Source organism: Paramisgurnus dabryanus, chromosome 5, assembly GCF_030506205.2.
Source record: "Paramisgurnus dabryanus chromosome 5, PD_genome_1.1, whole genome shotgun sequence".
Taxonomy (NCBI): domain Eukaryota; kingdom Metazoa; phylum Chordata; class Actinopteri; order Cypriniformes; family Cobitidae; genus Paramisgurnus; species Paramisgurnus dabryanus.
In genome coordinates, this window is record NC_133341.1 from 30,585,291 (window position 1) to 30,603,047 (window position 17,757).

The window sequence follows — 17,757 nt, forward strand, 5'->3', positions numbered from 1 at the left end:
AACTTTGACTTAAAGGGCACCTATTATGGCCTTTTTACAAGATGTAATATAAGTGTCAGGTGTGCCCAGAATGTGTCTGTGAAGGTTTAGCTCAAAATACCCCACAGATTAGGGCTGGGACAACGCGTCGACGTAATCGACGACGTCGACGCAAAAAATACGTCGACGCAAAATATGCGCGTCGATTCGTCAGACCCAAAAAGGCGGCGCAGTAGTAGCAACGCAATTGGCTTCAGTCCACGCCGGTTTCACACAGCAAGGGTGAGCAGTGCCTGCGGCCGCGCGGCGCGTGGTTTTTTCAGCGCCAATGTTCACAAGCATGCACCCCGCCGCATGAGCAGCGCGAGCTTGCGGCTCGAAACGGATATAAACGGAGGTCGGAGCCAGCTGCAAATACTTGGGCGGCTCTGTAGCAACAGTGCTGCAATCGTTTCTGCGTGGTTCTGCTGCGCTGCTCACGCTCAATTAAAGTGAAAGTGCTTTGTTTATGGTTTAAATGCTCGTGGATTTACGCGAAAAAGTGTCATTTTACCATAAAATCATGAATGTGATGCCAAGTGTGTTTTAAACAGTCATTTGAGCAATTTAACAGAAAGCAATGAAATATGTCACTGTTGCCAGAAGACTGCGCTTTCATTCACTCTCTGTCCAGCAGTAAATGAGTCCTCATCTATCTTAATAAACTTAAGAGAAAGAGATTTAATAATATATGTGCTTCTTAAAATAATTGTGTTTATATCTGTCATTAAATGGACAGAAAAACAATGTGGATTAAACAAATGTAGTTATAAAAATTACACAGACCATCAAAAGGCACATTGAAGAGGTTTTGCTCATAAATGCATGTAAAATAAAGTAATTTGAATTTAAGATTTTTATACGGTTACTTAACTGCACAGTATGTACAGTACAAATGCTTTTTTGAATGCTACCTCTGTCTAAGAATGCATTATTTTGCACTTGTATAGTCTTTTTTTATTTTAAATTTTAAGAGCAATAAAGATATATTGAAATGTTTACATTCAGATATGTAAATCAACATGTATAACTTGCTATTAGTTAATTAATGGGGAGATAATCGAGAATCGAATCGAATCGAAGTCGAATCGGACTGACAAAATGAATCGTTAGATTAATCGATGCATCGAAAAAATAATCGCTAGATTAATCGTTAAAAAAATAATCGTTTATCCCAGCCCTACCACAGATCATTTATTATAGCATGTCCAAAATGCCCCATTAGCAAAAACGCAAATTTTATTGTCCGTACCTTTAAATGCAAATGAGCTACAGCTCCACACTTCCTTACAAACACATAGTGAGCGGGGTTTTTTTTAGTTAAAATAGATTAATACAGTCTGAAACAATAGTATTTAGTGGACAGAGTACAACTCTCTGAGCGTGGAAACTATGGTAATGCAGGACTGTAAGTGGGTGGGGCTTTATCAATGTGACCTCACATTGATAAGAGATTCAAAATGGCTGCTTTGGTTTAATAAAGATTAAAAAACAAGGAGCAGATGGATTTTTATGGTAGGGTGGTTGTGTGCTTGGAGAAATGTAAATTTAGATGTGTACATTTGTGATTTCGGTCCAGAGCTTGTCTGTGTCATGTGTATGTCTGGTTATGCCTATTACTATTATAAACAAAGATGCTGCCCAGGTGTCCTGCGTTGTCTCCGGCGGGGACCTGAAGTGCTCTCCACCTCTGTTGTTTTTTGCTTTAGTTTATTTTGTACTTCATGGCACTGACCCCAGGCCAGCCCACCGGCGTTCCTTTTCTGATTAACACAGTATGAGACAATAGTATCTAGTGGACAGAGCTCAGAACTCGCTGAGCATGGAAACTATTGTAATGCAGGACTGTAAGTGGGCGGGGCTTTATCAATGTGACCTCATATTGATAAGAGATTCAAAATGGCATAGCTAATGAGACTGCTTTGGTTTAATAAAGATTAAAAAACAAGGAGCAGATGGATTTTTATGGTAGGGTGGTTGTGTGCTTGGAGAAATGTAAATTTAGATGTGTACGTTTGTGATTTCGGCCCAGAGCTTGTGTTTGTGTCCTATGTGTGTGCCTGGCTTTTCCTATTTCTATTATAAACAAGGATGCTGCCCAGGTGTCCTGCGTTGTCTCCGGCGGGGACCTGAAGTGCTCTTCACCTCTTTTGTTTTTTGCTTTAGTTTATTTTGTACTTCATGGCACTGACCCCAGGCCAGCCCACCGGCGTTCCTTTTCTGATTAACACAGTATGAGACAATAGTATCTAGTGGACAGAGCTCAGAACTCGCTGAGCATGGAAACTATTGTAATGCAGGACTGTAAGTGGGCGGGGCTTTATCAATGTGACCTCATATTGATAAAAGAATCAAAATGGCATGTCTAATGAAACTGCTTTGGTTTAATGGGGATTAAAAAAACAAGGAGCGGATGGATTTTTTTATCATAGGGTGTTTGTGTTCACACAACACGCATTATGTCTAAACGTGGATTTTGCATCATAGGAGCCCATAAAAATTCCAGTGTACCGTGGGAGGGACACTGCATTATTTGACAGAAAACTTCATCAAATACAACAACTCAAAAACAAAAAGCTAAACATGTCACATTTATGTGGAAAGCTGAAATTCTTGTGATTCGAATTATGTAAACTATTTAAAGATACAATCAACACAGCGGGTACAATTTGTATCATTTTTAAGCGAGTCATACGCTTAAAAATATATATATATATTTAAGCATATATATATATATATATATTAGGGGTGTAACGGTACGTGTATTCGAACCGGACCGTTTCGGTTCAGGGCTTTCGGCACGGTGCACACGTGCACCGAATGGCCGAATGCATTTTGTGTGCGCCTGTGCGGAACATAATACGTGGGTTTCCGCACGAACATATTAAGTGGCGGAAGTCTCCGCGTTCAGCGCAAGTCTTCTGTCAAACATATAACATAGTTCGGCCCGCAGAAAGATTTTTATTTACTTAGTTGTATATCCGTTTGATTATTGATGTAAATGTTTACGTGTCGTATCTAAAAGCGCATGTTAAACGCGTGTCAACGCGCTGCTTTGTTCTTTCAAAATGCGTGAGAGGATGCGCGTCTTTCGTTGCTACGCATTCATGAGATGCGCTTTCTGTGACAGCGAGAATAAGGCATGCGTGATCAGATTTTTCATCTGCACCTCACGTCAATCATATCATTGTCACAATGCGATCAGCTGGTCGGGACAGAGAAGAGCTGTAACCCGGGCTTACTCAGCTGTTACTCAGCTGCGGAGGGGTTCGTAAGTAAAGTCACAGCTTACATTGACGACACAAGCAAAGATTAGGAGAAACGTGCAAAAGATCAAAGATGGCTATGTATGCAGCTCACTAATCTCAAAATGAGTGTATAATAAGTATATCATCATGTTGCTTGCTATGCAGTTACACATAGAGCAGTAATATTATTTTTATACAGAGATGGTTCAATACTGTGAGGTTAAACAATCCAAAATAAATCAAAACAGAAAATTTTTGGTGGCAAAAATGTAGGCTAATAGTTCATAAATGTATTCAGGAATTGAATTTGTTAGTTCAAGGTTTTAGTAGAAAAAGTTTAAGAGAAGGTTAAGAAAAGAGTTACCTACTGTTATAAAATAATGTAAAAAAGAACTTTGCAGTAGTCTTTTATTTATTATTTTTTCATTTTATATATATTTTATATGTTATATTTTAATAAAAAGTGTTTAAAAAAGTGTAAACAAATTGTAAAAAAAAGTTTATAGTAATAAACAACCTGCAGTTTAATGTTTGCATTTCTCCCTTACTGTACCGAAAATGAACCGAACCGTGGCTTCAAAACCGGGGTTCGCACCGAACCGTGATTTTTGCGTACCGTTACACCCCTAATATATATATATATATATATATATATATATATATATATATATATATATATATATATATATATATATATTTATATTTATATATACATACATATATATATATTTTGTGTTTGTGTCCTATGTGTGTGTCTGGCTTTCCCTATTACTATTATAAACAAGGTTGCTGCCCAGGTGTCCTGCATTGTCTCCGGTGGGAACCTGGAGTGCTCTACACCTCTGTTGGTTTTTGCTTTTCGTTTGCTTTGTACTTCATGGCACTGACCCCAGGCCAGCCCACCGGCGTTCCTTTTCCCATCTTCTCCTTTCTCTCATCTCTATTCGTTTCTCATCCTGGCTCTCCGCCATCTTCTTTGTGTTTCACGGAAAATACATTCTCATTTAGAAAGGCCCGCTCGCCCATAACACAATCATCTCGCACCCCGAACGTATCAATTTAAAGATGCGAGTCGTGAAGTGCCCACGCTGCGAGTTTCACAGTCATTGATTGGTTCTGGGTCCGTTGCGGATTTTAATAGTGCCTTTTACACTTAACACCATTTACCAGCAGTTTATTAGCAAGCCATTGACCGAAAGCAGCTCTAAATAAATTTCCAGCGAGGGTTTGAGAGGTCTGTACGGGATCCGCAGAGCAAAACGAGGCCTCCGCTTCCTCTTTTTGAGCTCTTTACCTATTAGAGATCCATTACCAGTCTGGAGAAGTCTGGACTAGCAGTCCATAAAGGAACTGAGATAGAGTTTCAATCCTTTTTACTGAAGAGAGAGAGAGAGATACACAGCCCTTAGCTATAGGTAAGAGTGGTTTTAAGAGATTGTTCGGCCAGAAAAATACATTTCTGCAATTATTTACTCACCTTGATGGTGTTTCAAAGCCGTATGACTTATTTTCTTCTGTCAAACACAAAAGGAGAGTTTTGGCAAGATGCTGATGCTGCTTTTCAAACAATGAAAATAAATAAAGACCAGGGGCTGTCAAGCTCTAAAAACGTCTTAAAAGCCCCATAAAATAGTTTAATACAACTCGTGCGGTAAAAGTCTTCTGAAGTCATACGATAACTCTGGGGGAGGAACAGTCTGAAGTCTGTTCATTTACACCACGGCTCTCCAATTTCACTTTTGTCATTTGTAGATTATCATCGAGACTTAAATTTCAGTCTTTTGCTCACACAAAGCTTTCACGTGACACAAGTCTTGGAACACAATTTGTTATGATAAATGTAAGTTGCTTTTTGTCATTTTGGAGTTGGGGCACCATTCACTTTCATTGCATAAAAAGTAAACATTTATGTATGTGCTTCACAAATGCAGTTGGTTTGGCAGTAAAGCAATAAAGCAGTCTCTCTCTCTCTCTCTCTCTCTCTCTCTCTCTCTCTCTCTCTCTCTCTCTCTCTCTCTCTCTCTCTCTCTCTCTCTCTCTCTCTCTCTCTCTCTCTCTCTCTCTCTCTCTCTCTCTCTCTCTCTCTCTCTCTCTCTCTGTCTGTCTGTCTCTCTCTCTCTCTCTCTCTCTCTCTCTCTCTCTCTGTCTGTCTCTCTCTCTCTCTCTCTCTCTCTCAGCTTTTGACAGATGTGCCGCTAATCCATCCAAGCTTTCAACCACCACGTGGCCCTGTGTAACCTCTGTCTCTCTTTCTTTCTTTCTCCCTCTCTTTTTCTTTCTTTTCTCTATGCAGCTTTCTTTGTCATATCAGCCCTGCTGAGTTATACCAGGGTAAAGTTCTTCTACACGTAGACACGAAAGCTAGCGAGCTGCCTCCGTAGTCTGCATTTTAAAGTGCGTTTCAAAAGGTAGGCAGGTTGGGGGCACAGTTCATCCATTCATCCAGTGCTGTTTGTGTTTGACTTTCTTTCATCTGTGGAAAATATGAAGAGATATTAGGGACTGACAGCCTCAATTCCCATTTTTAACATTTATTGCACGGGGGGAAAAGCCGCATCAACGATATTTAGGATTTGTCTTCGTGCATTTAATGGAAAAGAGTAATTCATACTGGACTGAAATGACATTTGGCTGAGTAAATGATGGCATGTTTGGTTGAACTAACACTTTAATTATGCTGCCTTTTTTCCAAATTCTAGGCCACCATTGCCAATATACTTTGCCGAGGGGAATCCCATAATGCATTGAGGCGAGCTCAGTGGGAAAACAAAAACAAAAAGGCACTGAGAACTGAGACTTGATTATAAAAGAATTGTTTTAAACAAAACGTAAAACATATACGTTGAGTTTTTGCAGCATACCCATTCACATCACCTGTATTGAAACATCTGCTGCCTGCGTAGAGCGTTTTAGATCGTTCACACTGCAGCTAAATTCGGTTGTTTACTAACAAATGAACCGCAAAACACAGGTAGTGAAAACCACATTTCAGGGTTGTGCACAAAAAGGATTTTACCGACTGCCAGCTTTTTTTCAGGCGACCAACACCTTTCTTTAGCTGAGCGCTTTAGTTGCTGTGATACTTCTGCTTTGTTTATGAGTCATTTTACAATGCACTTGTGGATTGTTGTGATGTTTATCCCGCCCCTCCTCCTCTGTGATTGGACGGCCGTGTGAGAACTGATATTGACAAGCTGAGCTTTTCACCCAAAGTTGAAGATTTTTCAACTCTCGACACTTAGCGCCGAGCACTGAAAATCTCTGAGAGTCGGCTTTTAGTGCGAAAAAATGCCAGTTGCTGGCTTTTTTGAAAATAGCCAAGTTTCCATTGAAAACAATTGAAAACATATACACGGTCACCGGCGTAAAAGCTTTGGTGTGCACGCCCCCGCTTACAGAAACTCTGCATAGTATGTAAAGAACCGAACTGGGGTGCGTTTCCCAAAAGCATCGTTAGCCAACTACTGTCGTAAGTTTTGTCGTTACTGACAAAGTTCAACGATTTGGTGTTTCCCGAATAATAATGTTATTTACAGCAATAATCTGACATTAAACCGATTTGCACAGATTAATTATCGTATTATCGTATTAAACATCGTCAGCTGTTGATAAACCAACATGGTTCAAACGACGAATGTGCGACAAAGTTACTATGCTTTCGGGAAACAGTCGTGACAAGCTAGTTAGTTTCTCCAACTATGCATTGTACTTTTGGTGATTCAGCAGCGAGTTACGTCATTGTTCCGGAAACGCACCCCTGAACAGTTTGTTGTTGATGTAGTTAGTATTTAAAGGGATAGTTCACCCAAAAATGAAAATTCAGTCATTATTTTCTCATCCTTATGTTGTTCTAAACCAGTATGAATTTCATTTTTCTGATGAACATAAAAAAATATATTTTGATAAATGATAGTAAGCACACAGCTTTTGTAACCGTTGACTTCCATAGTAGGAATAAAAATATATGATGGAATTCAATGGTACTATCATCTGTGTGCTTACCATCATTTATTAAAATATCTACTTAATAATACTTCCAAAATATTTTTTCCTACTATGTTTATCAAAACATCTTCTTTTGTGTTTTTCAAAATAAAAATGCGGGTGAGTAAATGATGACAGAATTTTCATTTTTGGGTGAACTATTCATTTAAAGGTGCATTGTGGAAATATTTGAATGATCTTGAAAGAAATGCGGTATATAATATATTATGGTTTATAAGACCTTACATAGTGAACCGTAATGTTTTTATTACCTTAGAACGAGCCATTTTAATCTACATACACCGCGGGCCCCCTCAAAACAGAAGTCGCTGGCATGATCTCAAGAGTATTCGTACATATTTTACATGTTGGCTAAATCGAAAGAACGAATCGAATTCGTACAAAGTTAACTGCGAAAAAACGTATGATTATCATTAAAAACAATAACGAAACCCCGCCCCTAACCCCAACGTCACAGGGGCAAAGGCGAATCATACAAAAATGTTTGAATGTGGTTGTACGAGTTAATACTAGTTACAAAATAAATGCCTTAAAATAAATATTCTTTATGCGCGTTACCAAAAGATTCTAGAGGTACAAGCGTAAACTTACTTGTATTGCCAGATCTTGCACATAGAAAACCACTTAACCATCAAAAAGTCCCATGATAATCCGCCATAAATCCAAAAGCTTTACCTCAAAGACTACAATATCGAGACCGGTTTTAACAAAACCAAAAACTTCATGAGCCAAAGCCATAAATGGTTAAGTGCCACAACAGTATGTAAGCCCAAAAAAGACCTGGACATTGCATCACTGCAAGACAGCGCTCTGTGAAACCCCCTCACAAATGTGTACAACACACAACGCCAAGAGCTTGATCAAAATTGCAGAACATAACACTGTAATATTATTTTGGTGAACGGTAACCACGCGAGATGGCAGAACGTTGCCATGGTTACCTATATGTCAATCGTCACATTTTCAGGAGCAAGTCTTTTTCTGTAAAGACTTCTGTATTTAAATGCGGTTGTCACTCCCAAAACAGGGCGTGAACACAGGGGACACATGAGCATATTGTCCCATTAAATCTGTCTATGCACCCACTGGTCTGCCCGTGTGTATTAGTAGAGATGTTATTAATAAAGATGACTTCATCTGCGTCCTATGAGAACTTCTCTCTCTCTGACTCGCCCTCTGTGAATTTCATTTGCTTTTCACTTCTTTCTTCGCACTCATACTTTTTTCATAACTTGTCTTCTTCAGCATCTCTTCTCCTCTGTGTTCTTGTTGTGTTTTCTTTTCTGTGTGTCATCCATCTGCCCTCTTTGTGTTTGTCTTTATTCTCAGAGTCTGTCTCTTCCTTTCATCTGCCTCTCGTCTCTCTCTGGCTGGCACATGCTCGGCTCTACTCTCGTATTCTGTCTGTGTGGGTCTCTCCGAACACAAAGAAACATCTCCAATGTACCTTGATGAATCTCACACATCGAGGTCATATTTAAACAAGGCGCAAAATTGTGTTCCTGTAGTTTGGAGAGCATGGCACTAGCGACACCAAGATTATGGTTTTCGTAGGAAAACACAAAGTGAAATGTGGACCTAAAACACCTTTGAATGTGAAATAATACAAAATTATTGTACATTTGTGCATTTGGCAGACACTTACATTATGCAATTAAATTTTTTTTTTCAGTATGTGCGTTCCCTGGGATTCGACGAACACACACTCCTTTGCGCAGGTAACGCAATGCCCTACCAATATCAAAACAGGCTTATTACCAAAATATGAACGATAATTCTCACTAGAATCCTTTTTAATTATTAAAACCAGCATTTAAAATGCAGTTCAAATACATACACGTCCATGAATCATTTAGCTTGTTTATTCCTCAATTCCTGCCGAGTATCGGTATGTTTGGGATAATCATAATTAACCTTACAATCACGTTTGCATCATTTATTCAAATGATAAACAACAGCTGGTTTGCTTTGATTTAATGCTGCTGAGTGTATAAGCTTTCGCTGACAGACTGCCATCAAAGTGTTTACCTGATGTTTGAACGTTGATTCATGTTAGAAAACCCGCCATATGTGAGAGTTATTGCTGTGGGGATCAGTACCCGGCAGCTTTATGGCATGATGTGGTTATAGAGATGTTTGCGTATGATGTCATATTTTATTAAAAGGGGCGTTAAGGTGCATTAGGGACCGTAGTGATCAGTTGCGTTGGATACCGTACTATTTCCTCATTATTTTGTGCGGCGCTTCTTTTACCTTTGGGATGGACACTGAGATAAACATATGAGCTCACCTCAACCTTACCTCACCTCTATGTGCGTGTGTGTTTGTGAAGATGTGCAATCGCATTTTTAACGCTCAATAAAACACGTTAGTATGAGCTTATTTGAAATGGATGTGCGTTTTTCTATTATTCATGCTCATGAATAAAACTCCGGTAAAATGTTTAGTCTCTTCAGTCCCAGCGCTGAGATGTTAGTAACCTTCACAATGCTTGGGAAAACATCTAAACATTGTTAAGAGAATGTTATTTATTCAACACTGACAGAAAACAATCAAAAAATGGTCTTGAGCTGTCACGGGGGCGGAGCCCTTAAAAAAAGTTCCTTTTATTACATTTAGGTACAGATATGTATACATTTGGTATCAATAAGTACTTTTAAGGTTCTAATATGCAGTCTTTAGCATATGTGGTGCTTGCAGGGGGGCTGGGGGGGAGCTGGCCCCTCTGCCTTTACTAATGAACAGCAACATAAAAGTTAATAAAGCTTGTCGATTACTATTTAACACCCCGTGCTGCCACAACATTAGTGAGCTTTGATTAAACAAATTATCTGTGAAATCAGAGACTTATAAGACAGTACTTTGGCGGATGTTTGTATAGCAACCCAAGCACATCAGCGTACAAGTGCTAGGGTGTTCATCCACCTAAAAACCTGCAGTTTGTGATTTTACCTTAAAGGATTAGTCCATTTTCTTAAGAAATTATGTTTTTTGAGGAAAACATTGCAGGATTTTTCTCATTTTAATGGACTTTAATAGAGCCCAACATTTAATACTTAACTCAACACTTAACGTTTTTTTTTCAACGGAGTTTCAAAGACCTATAAACAATCCCAAACGAGGCATAAGGGTCTTGTCTAGCAAAACGATTTTCATTTTTGACAATAAAAATAACAAATATACACTTTTAAACCACAACTTCTCGTCATGTAGATCCGGTCGTAATGCGCCAGCTGACCCCACTCAATACGTCATGACGTCAAGAGGTCACAGAGGACGAACGCGAAACTCCGTCCCAGTGTATACAAGCGTCTTGAAAGAGGACCGTTCCTACGTTGTTGTATGTGGACTGATACTAATTAATGTCTTTGTGTCAGTTTATTGTTTAAAATGGTGTGCAAATGTGTGTTTTATATATGTAACACGTGACCTCCCTACGTCACTCCGCATTTACGTTAGGTCGCGCTGGACTTGACCTAGACAAAAAGTTGTGGTTTAAAAGTATATATTTTTTATTTTTCTTGTCAAAAATGACAATCGTATTGCTAGATAAGACCCTTATGCCTCGTTTGGGATCGTTTATAGACCTTTGAAAAAAACTGTTAAGTGTTGAGTTAAGTATTAAATGTTGGGCTCTATTAAAGTCCATTAAAATGAGAAAAATTATGCAATGTTTTCCTCAAAAAACATAATTTCTTCTGGACTGAACAAAGAAAGACATCAACATTTTGGATGACATGGTGGTGAGTAAATTATCTGGATTTTTCTTTTAAGAAAATGGAATATTCCTTTAAGATTGTATAAATTAATGACCTACTGTTCACTGCATATTAATTTATCCTTGTGTTGAAGTGAAGACAATGGGATTTTTGGGTAATTCATGATGACTTGGAATGCTTCAATATTGATCATTGAATAAAAAATGGTTACAGTTAGAGTAATTTCACTGATTATAGTATTAATATCATTAATAAAAATACAAATAATGGTCCTCACTTTAAACTTTTAACTGTGTGTTACAATTACAAAAAAATTAAATCCATTATCATATTCTTATCTAACATCCAGGCTATGCTATTTTAATGTAGTCAACGAACATGTTTTCATTTATTTTAAGTATCTAGTTTGCAGTAAAGTATCCGGTATAGATACTAAAATAGACCAGTCTGCCCCCCAAAACACAAATGTCAAGCTCCGCCTATGGTTTTAGGTGCAAAGTTGTACTTTTAAAAGGGTACCACCACAGTGACAAGTAGGGACCATTTTTTGGCAATTTTTTCTGATAGAGTATAACAGATTGTTAAAGCAGAGCTGGACATGTGTGATAAGCAAGGCCAGATGATTTTGAAACAATAGAAAAGGAACCAGATTACTTAATGTTGTTTTTATGCACCATACAAACTCACCATCTGCCGTTTTTGCTCAGTGCCGTTTTTTCTCTTTAAAGAGGTTTAGAAAAAGATGCAACAAAATACAACACAATTAAAGCCATTGTCAAAAAAGGTCCCTGAGAACAATGTGTGTAATTCAGGGTGCTAAAGTTTAGCTTTATGAAAACGTCAATTAACAAGGCAACATATTTTACATTGTAATTTCTCCTGTCAAACAAATGATTTGCATCACGAGAGCTTTAGACAGAGGAAATTGACAATTTGTAAAAGCATTTTTTTTAACCAGAAAACATAATGTTTGTTTGCAGGAGGCAGACCCGAATCCAGGGTTTGAGTTCTATCTCTTGTTTTTATTTGTTTGGTTAGTACTTTATTATGAGGAAAATTGTCGGATAAATCTTGGCCCTGGGGTTTGTTGTGAAAAGACTTAAAATGGAGCCAGAGCGTTAGTTTGGGATCCTCCCACTACTATAAAAGCAACAAACTGTACATGCATACCAGTAAAGTCTCATATGCCACAGATCATCTGACATGCTTTATAATACATCATGTCCTGTTTATAAACACCCTAAACACTCATTACTCCGTACAGTTTGATTAAAACAGATGCACATGCTTTAAAGGGGTTGAATTACAAACAGATGCACCAAACACTATGTGCACCACTAGACTCGTGAAACATAAACACACTTTAACTCCAACTGGATGAACCCGCTTGCATTTCGGTGCACAAAAAATAACAGATGGACTATGAAAACATTTTCAGCAGCAAACCCGTGGAGTTATCGTTATGGCAACCAAATTGATCAGAAGCTGATTTGCTGAGAGATGTCTTAAAATGAATGTATCAGCAAATCGCAGTAGCGAAAATGACTTTTGCTTCCTGCAAATGTGTTTTGGGAACCACAAACGATTGAGAGCCAATGATGCTGTCTGGAAACTCATTGAAGATAGTACGGATGAACTCATCGAGCCTAACAACTGAAACTATAGAATTAAAACATTTCCAGAAAGTGGTCTTTGTCGAGCTATGTGGTTCCATGTGGAACTTTTAACATTTACAACAGAAGTTTGTAGTGGAAAGACGTTACGAAACAGTCAAAAAAATTGACTTTAAAGGTTCTTTGGAGAATCAAATTTGTCTTTTCTATGGCATCGCTGTAGGAACCTTTCTAGAACCCAATTTTTTGATAGTGTCAGACAAATTTACATTTCTGGTAAATTTTGAAGACATTTTGCATGGTGCTTCGGAATACTTGATTCTGATTGGCCGTTCGCAACATTCCAAGATCATGTGCCGGGATGATGTATTTTTGTAGGCCGGAAGTTAGCAGGACACTGGTCCTCCCACTAACCCATTAATTTTTCCCATAGACTTTTGGATTATTGCAAAAAATAAGTTCTGTGTGTAACAAAAGTTTATGACACTTACACATTTTCTCCATGAATTCGTCTTCAAAGATGAACACAACTTTTATGATTTTTGAAGTCTAAGGGCCCTATCTTGCACCCAGCGCAATTGACTTTGTCAGTGACGCATGTATCATTCATATTTTCCACTTTCCACCGGCGCAACCCCCCACAGACGCACAGAATGATCTTGCGCTCCCTGGGCGGTTCAGCGCAAAAAAGGAGGCGTGTTGCGGCGCAAACCATCCCTGATGTTATTTTGCAGTTTCAAAAAACAATTGCGCCACTGACCAAAAAAACTAAAGTCTAAAGTCAGTGGCGCGTTGCACGTGGTTCATTATGCTATTTTAAGGGCGCATGCTTGACCATAATTTATAGCGTGCACAACGCGCACACACTTTGCTGATCTAATCTACACAGATGCAACAGTTTTTTTTGCAAATCATAAATTGTTACAATAAAAAATATTAACACATGAGATAAGGGGAATCATAGTGGTGAGCATTGTGGTGATAGTTTTTATTTATTGTGTGGCTGTGTTAAAAAATTCTCATGCAAATAACGATTAAATATTTTCATAAGAAACCTTAATGTATATGAACTGGATTTGTAAGAGTACTTTGGGGTTGGACTGCTTGCGTTTCTTGGGTCCGATTTCAAAACCCCCAAACCCTTTCAGCGGTGAGGGTGGACACAGCGATGTCCTCTGATGGCGTCAGGTCCTGAGGCAGATCCACCTCCCGTTACACGATGTGCCTGATTTATGCTGGCAAGTTTGGGATTCCCCCGTCTCCTGACATCATTGTAGCGCTTGGCGCAACGATGGGGATGCCAGCTGATGAGACAATTGTGGCTATTTCCTCTCACGCCTGTTTAACCTACGCTGATTTGGGCGGGTTTCTCCCATCCCCATACAAAACAACTTCTCTGTCTTTGGCTGCTCTTACAAGAACGTCGGTCTCCTCGGCTGTGAATCGCTCCTGGCGTGCGCCTGGTAAACCGTCATAGCAACCCGCCATGGAACTTGTGCCCTTGCGTTTAAAGGGAATGTTGGATAGCGTTCTGATTGGTTTATTTGACGTTACGCACAAACCACACCTATGAATAATGAACCTACTTCAGACCAACCCCTTATTGATTTGCACCTGGCGCAAGAGTTATTACTCCCGCGTGAAAAATAGCAACAGCGCCCAAGATCCGCCCACAAAGTCACTTGCGCATTGCGCTTCGCACTTGTGTTTCAGATCGTTAAAATAGGGCCCTTTGGGTCTATACATTAACTCATGTGGCAAGCAGTGGCGGCCGGTGTCTTCTCTTTCCCAGGATGTCTAAATATGTGTTTGATGCGTCATGTCAAAATATGTGCCTGCTGCACACGCGTCAAAAGGGTTTATGATGAAAGAGATGCCACGACGGGCTAAATACATGTTTTGACGAGCTTTATATTCGTGCGGCCTCTATAAATCACTGGCATGTAATAAGTGAGATAATGTACAGCTTGCCGATAACTTTACAACGATCGCAGAATAAATACTGACAGGGTGATCAGGGCCTAGATGCAAAAGTTACATAAATCTTTTTGGTCACCCAATCATATACACATAGCAAAATTGAAATGCTATTAAAATCGCTCACATCAAACACAACATACACGTTCTGTTTGCTAGAAATCCACTTCAATCCCATTCATTTTATCCATCTCTGCTCGGAAATGCCTGTAACCTCCAAGGGCACGACACTTATAAAAGGTGCAGCATGAGTAAAACTATTTTGGCACTGAAGACTACCCAAACTGAATTTCAACCGGCGTCTCCAAAAAAACTTCAGCCCACTCACTGTCTAGTCATGGTGTGCGTGTGTCTGGATAAGCGTCTCCGTGCCTGCCCTGTTGGCGGGTTGTTAATTTTATGCCAGGCCCAGCAGCAGGTGGAGGGTATTTCGTGGTTCTTTCCCCACAACGTTGGCTCACTCGAAGAAATAATAAAAGCAACCCACGGCGTTTACACAGACGCCCTCATATCACATCGCTCCACAGCCAAAACCAATATAACGAATGCAGCTCTGATCGGGACTGCACTAACTTAATATTCATTTTAGTTTCCTTCTATTTTTAAAGAGATGGCGGGGGTCAGCTGGACAGCGGGCTAATTTAAAGCGAAGGTCGCCCACCGTGACCTCATGAATAATTAGCTTCTAGAAGGTTCTGGAGGCCAAAGGTCGTTGCAAGAGTGCAGTTACTCTACAAAGCGGCACACACACGGCCTCGCTGATCCACAATGACCCTCTTATGTGCAACTGACTTTTATGGCCTTACGACTGACCTTGTGCAGATGCAGCCTGTAAAAACTGAAGGACACAATAACTAGTGGTCAATACTAGTGCTTATGTACATGCACAGATGTTATTTTTGTACTAAATAGACTTGGATGATTGCACTCCAGGGACTGAAGCAGTCTAAAACTCATGCAATTAGCAAATCGCATATAGCCGGTGGTTAAAGTCTGAGGTTGTGGGTTCATAGCCTTCAAGGGGTGAACCATGAACTACCACCATTGTGTTTTCGAATAAGGCACTTAATCACAGATTGCCACCCCTAAACTGGTCAGCTAAGATCTCAGACCACTGCCTCAAGTCGAAACCGCAGCTGCGCGGCTGACCTCAGATAAGGAACTAATGCAGTCAGCACTATACCAGACTCAGCACTGATCTGGGACCAGTTCCTCATCAAAACCCATGCCAGGACCATTGGCAGAAAACTGGTCTCAGATAAGCATCAGAAGGCATATGACTCAGCAGTGTCTCCCTCTGTACGGCTGTGATTAGCGCTAGCGTCGTCAGCTAATGAATCATCCGTATTGTGCCACTGTCACGCTCGATTTCAGGCCGTAATAAAAGGATGTTTTAATTTAGCCCTGACTGCTTTCTGTGTGTTTTACCGAAGGTGAAAAGGTGGTCAGATCGGAGTGAATTTATTCATGGCCGAGGCTTTTACGATGGCACCAGTTTAGAAACTCATTCACAGGGGCCTATAGTCGATTTTCTATTAAACGAACGATTTTAAACAGCATGTCGGGCTACACGTGTCTGATTCGTGAGAGATGAGAGCAATCTGAGTGACAGAAAGTACTTGTGTGTGCTTAACTTTGGTGTATTTTAGGGTTATAATATATCCGACCCAACAGCTCAACTTACAAATCTTTATTTTAAGCTAATCGTTGTGAATTGTGGTGTATGTTTTCTTGACTGATTATTTATGTACTTGGCTCAGTAACTGATATTTGTTTCATTTGAACCCCCAAAAAGTTAAGGATTGCAGCTTTAAGTGCAATAGCAAACACCTAACACTTGATAGCTTGGCATTGTGTTCATACGTGGGTCTGTGTGCGTATTTATTTTCCATACAGTTAACCACTAGCAGTGTGGTGTTTCCTTTCCTCGAAGAAGTCTGCATTAGTTGCCGACGTGCCCTAGATTTTTTTTTTAAACAGATCGTAAAGCCATTGGGCTTTTTTTGATTAGTGTGGAAGGTTCAGCTTCAGGCGGAGACTCTCAGTTTGGGGTTAAATGTTTTAACAGACAGGCTAAAGCAGAAACACACACACACAATAACTCTCCCAGATGGGCCGTGCTTCTAATTATGGGCCTAAATTGAGTTTGCAGGTCATTTGATTAAAGTAATCTGATATGAGATATACGTAAAAGTAAAAAAAAATTGTGTGGCTATACAAGCCTTATCGTATTTGAAGGGACAAGTCTTGTGATTCTGTGTGATTTGGCGTGTATTACTATATCTTATAATCGATCGTAAGGTTGAGGGTTTACTTAGTATTCAGAAACGTAATCTCTTTAAACTTCCTCTCATGTCGTATTCAATACCCATCTTACTTGAGCATCTCATCTTTCATGCGCCACGCTCTCATTATGATATGGATTCATGCATGTATTAAACGCGCCTTTGACATGCTGTGACAGCTTTGCCATGAGAGCATATCTCTAACTACACTCGCTTTCTCTCTTCTTTCATGTGGATCTCAAAGAGAGAGAGAGAGAGAGAGAGAGAGATCAGACTCTAGAGAGAAACATTAACCTGATTGAAAGCGCCCACCCCTCACCCCCGGGCGAGCGTGACCTTCAGTCACTTGTCTGTGTGTGTATCTTACGCTCCCACAGGAACGTCTGTGTAAAAAGGTCCTCTGGTAGTTTCCGTAAAAAGCAGAAGGCCAAAGATTCAGTATTGAGACTCTGGGAAAAGATGGTCGAACGCTTTGTAACGGTACTCTGAAGAACAGAGAGAAGGAGTGATAAAGAGAGTTATATATTTAACATGAAACAGAAATTCAGCCTGATATTAAAATTCATTCAATTTTGCATAATCACATACATTTTTCAGCTCCGCTTGAAATCCAGTGGGTTCCTTACCTATTTTAAGGCATTACTGCATGTATTCTTTGCAGCAAAGGCAATCCCAGAATTCATTGCGATTAGCTTAAAGGGGTAGTTTACCCAAAAATGAAAATTCTGTCATAATTTTCTGATCCTCATGTTATTAAATCTGTATGAATTTCTTTTTTCTGATGAACACAAAAGAAGATATTTTGATAAATGAAGGTAAGCAAACAGCTGATTGTAACCATTGACTTCCATAGTAGGAATTTCAATGACCTATTTTTTCACATGCTTGCAGA

At 39.5% G+C, this 17,757-nt stretch overlaps 1 protein-coding gene across 3 annotated transcripts in view; it reads left to right on the forward strand.

Annotated features, from left to right (window-relative positions):
• The window catches only part of sema4c (sema domain, immunoglobulin domain (Ig), transmembrane domain (TM) and short cytoplasmic domain, (semaphorin) 4C), a 70,877-nt gene that overhangs the window by 12,011 nt on the left and 41,109 nt on the right, over positions 1 to 17,757 (forward strand). Inside the window, exon 2 of one of the 3 annotated variants that reach the window (XR_010526788.2) lies at positions 5,560 to 5,674. The exons of the other annotated variants lie outside the window; for them this stretch is intronic. The gene's annotated coding sequence lies outside the window, so the exon portion shown is untranslated. The remainder of the gene's footprint in view (positions 1 to 5,559; positions 5,675 to 17,757) is intronic. 3 annotated transcript variants of the gene reach the window in all.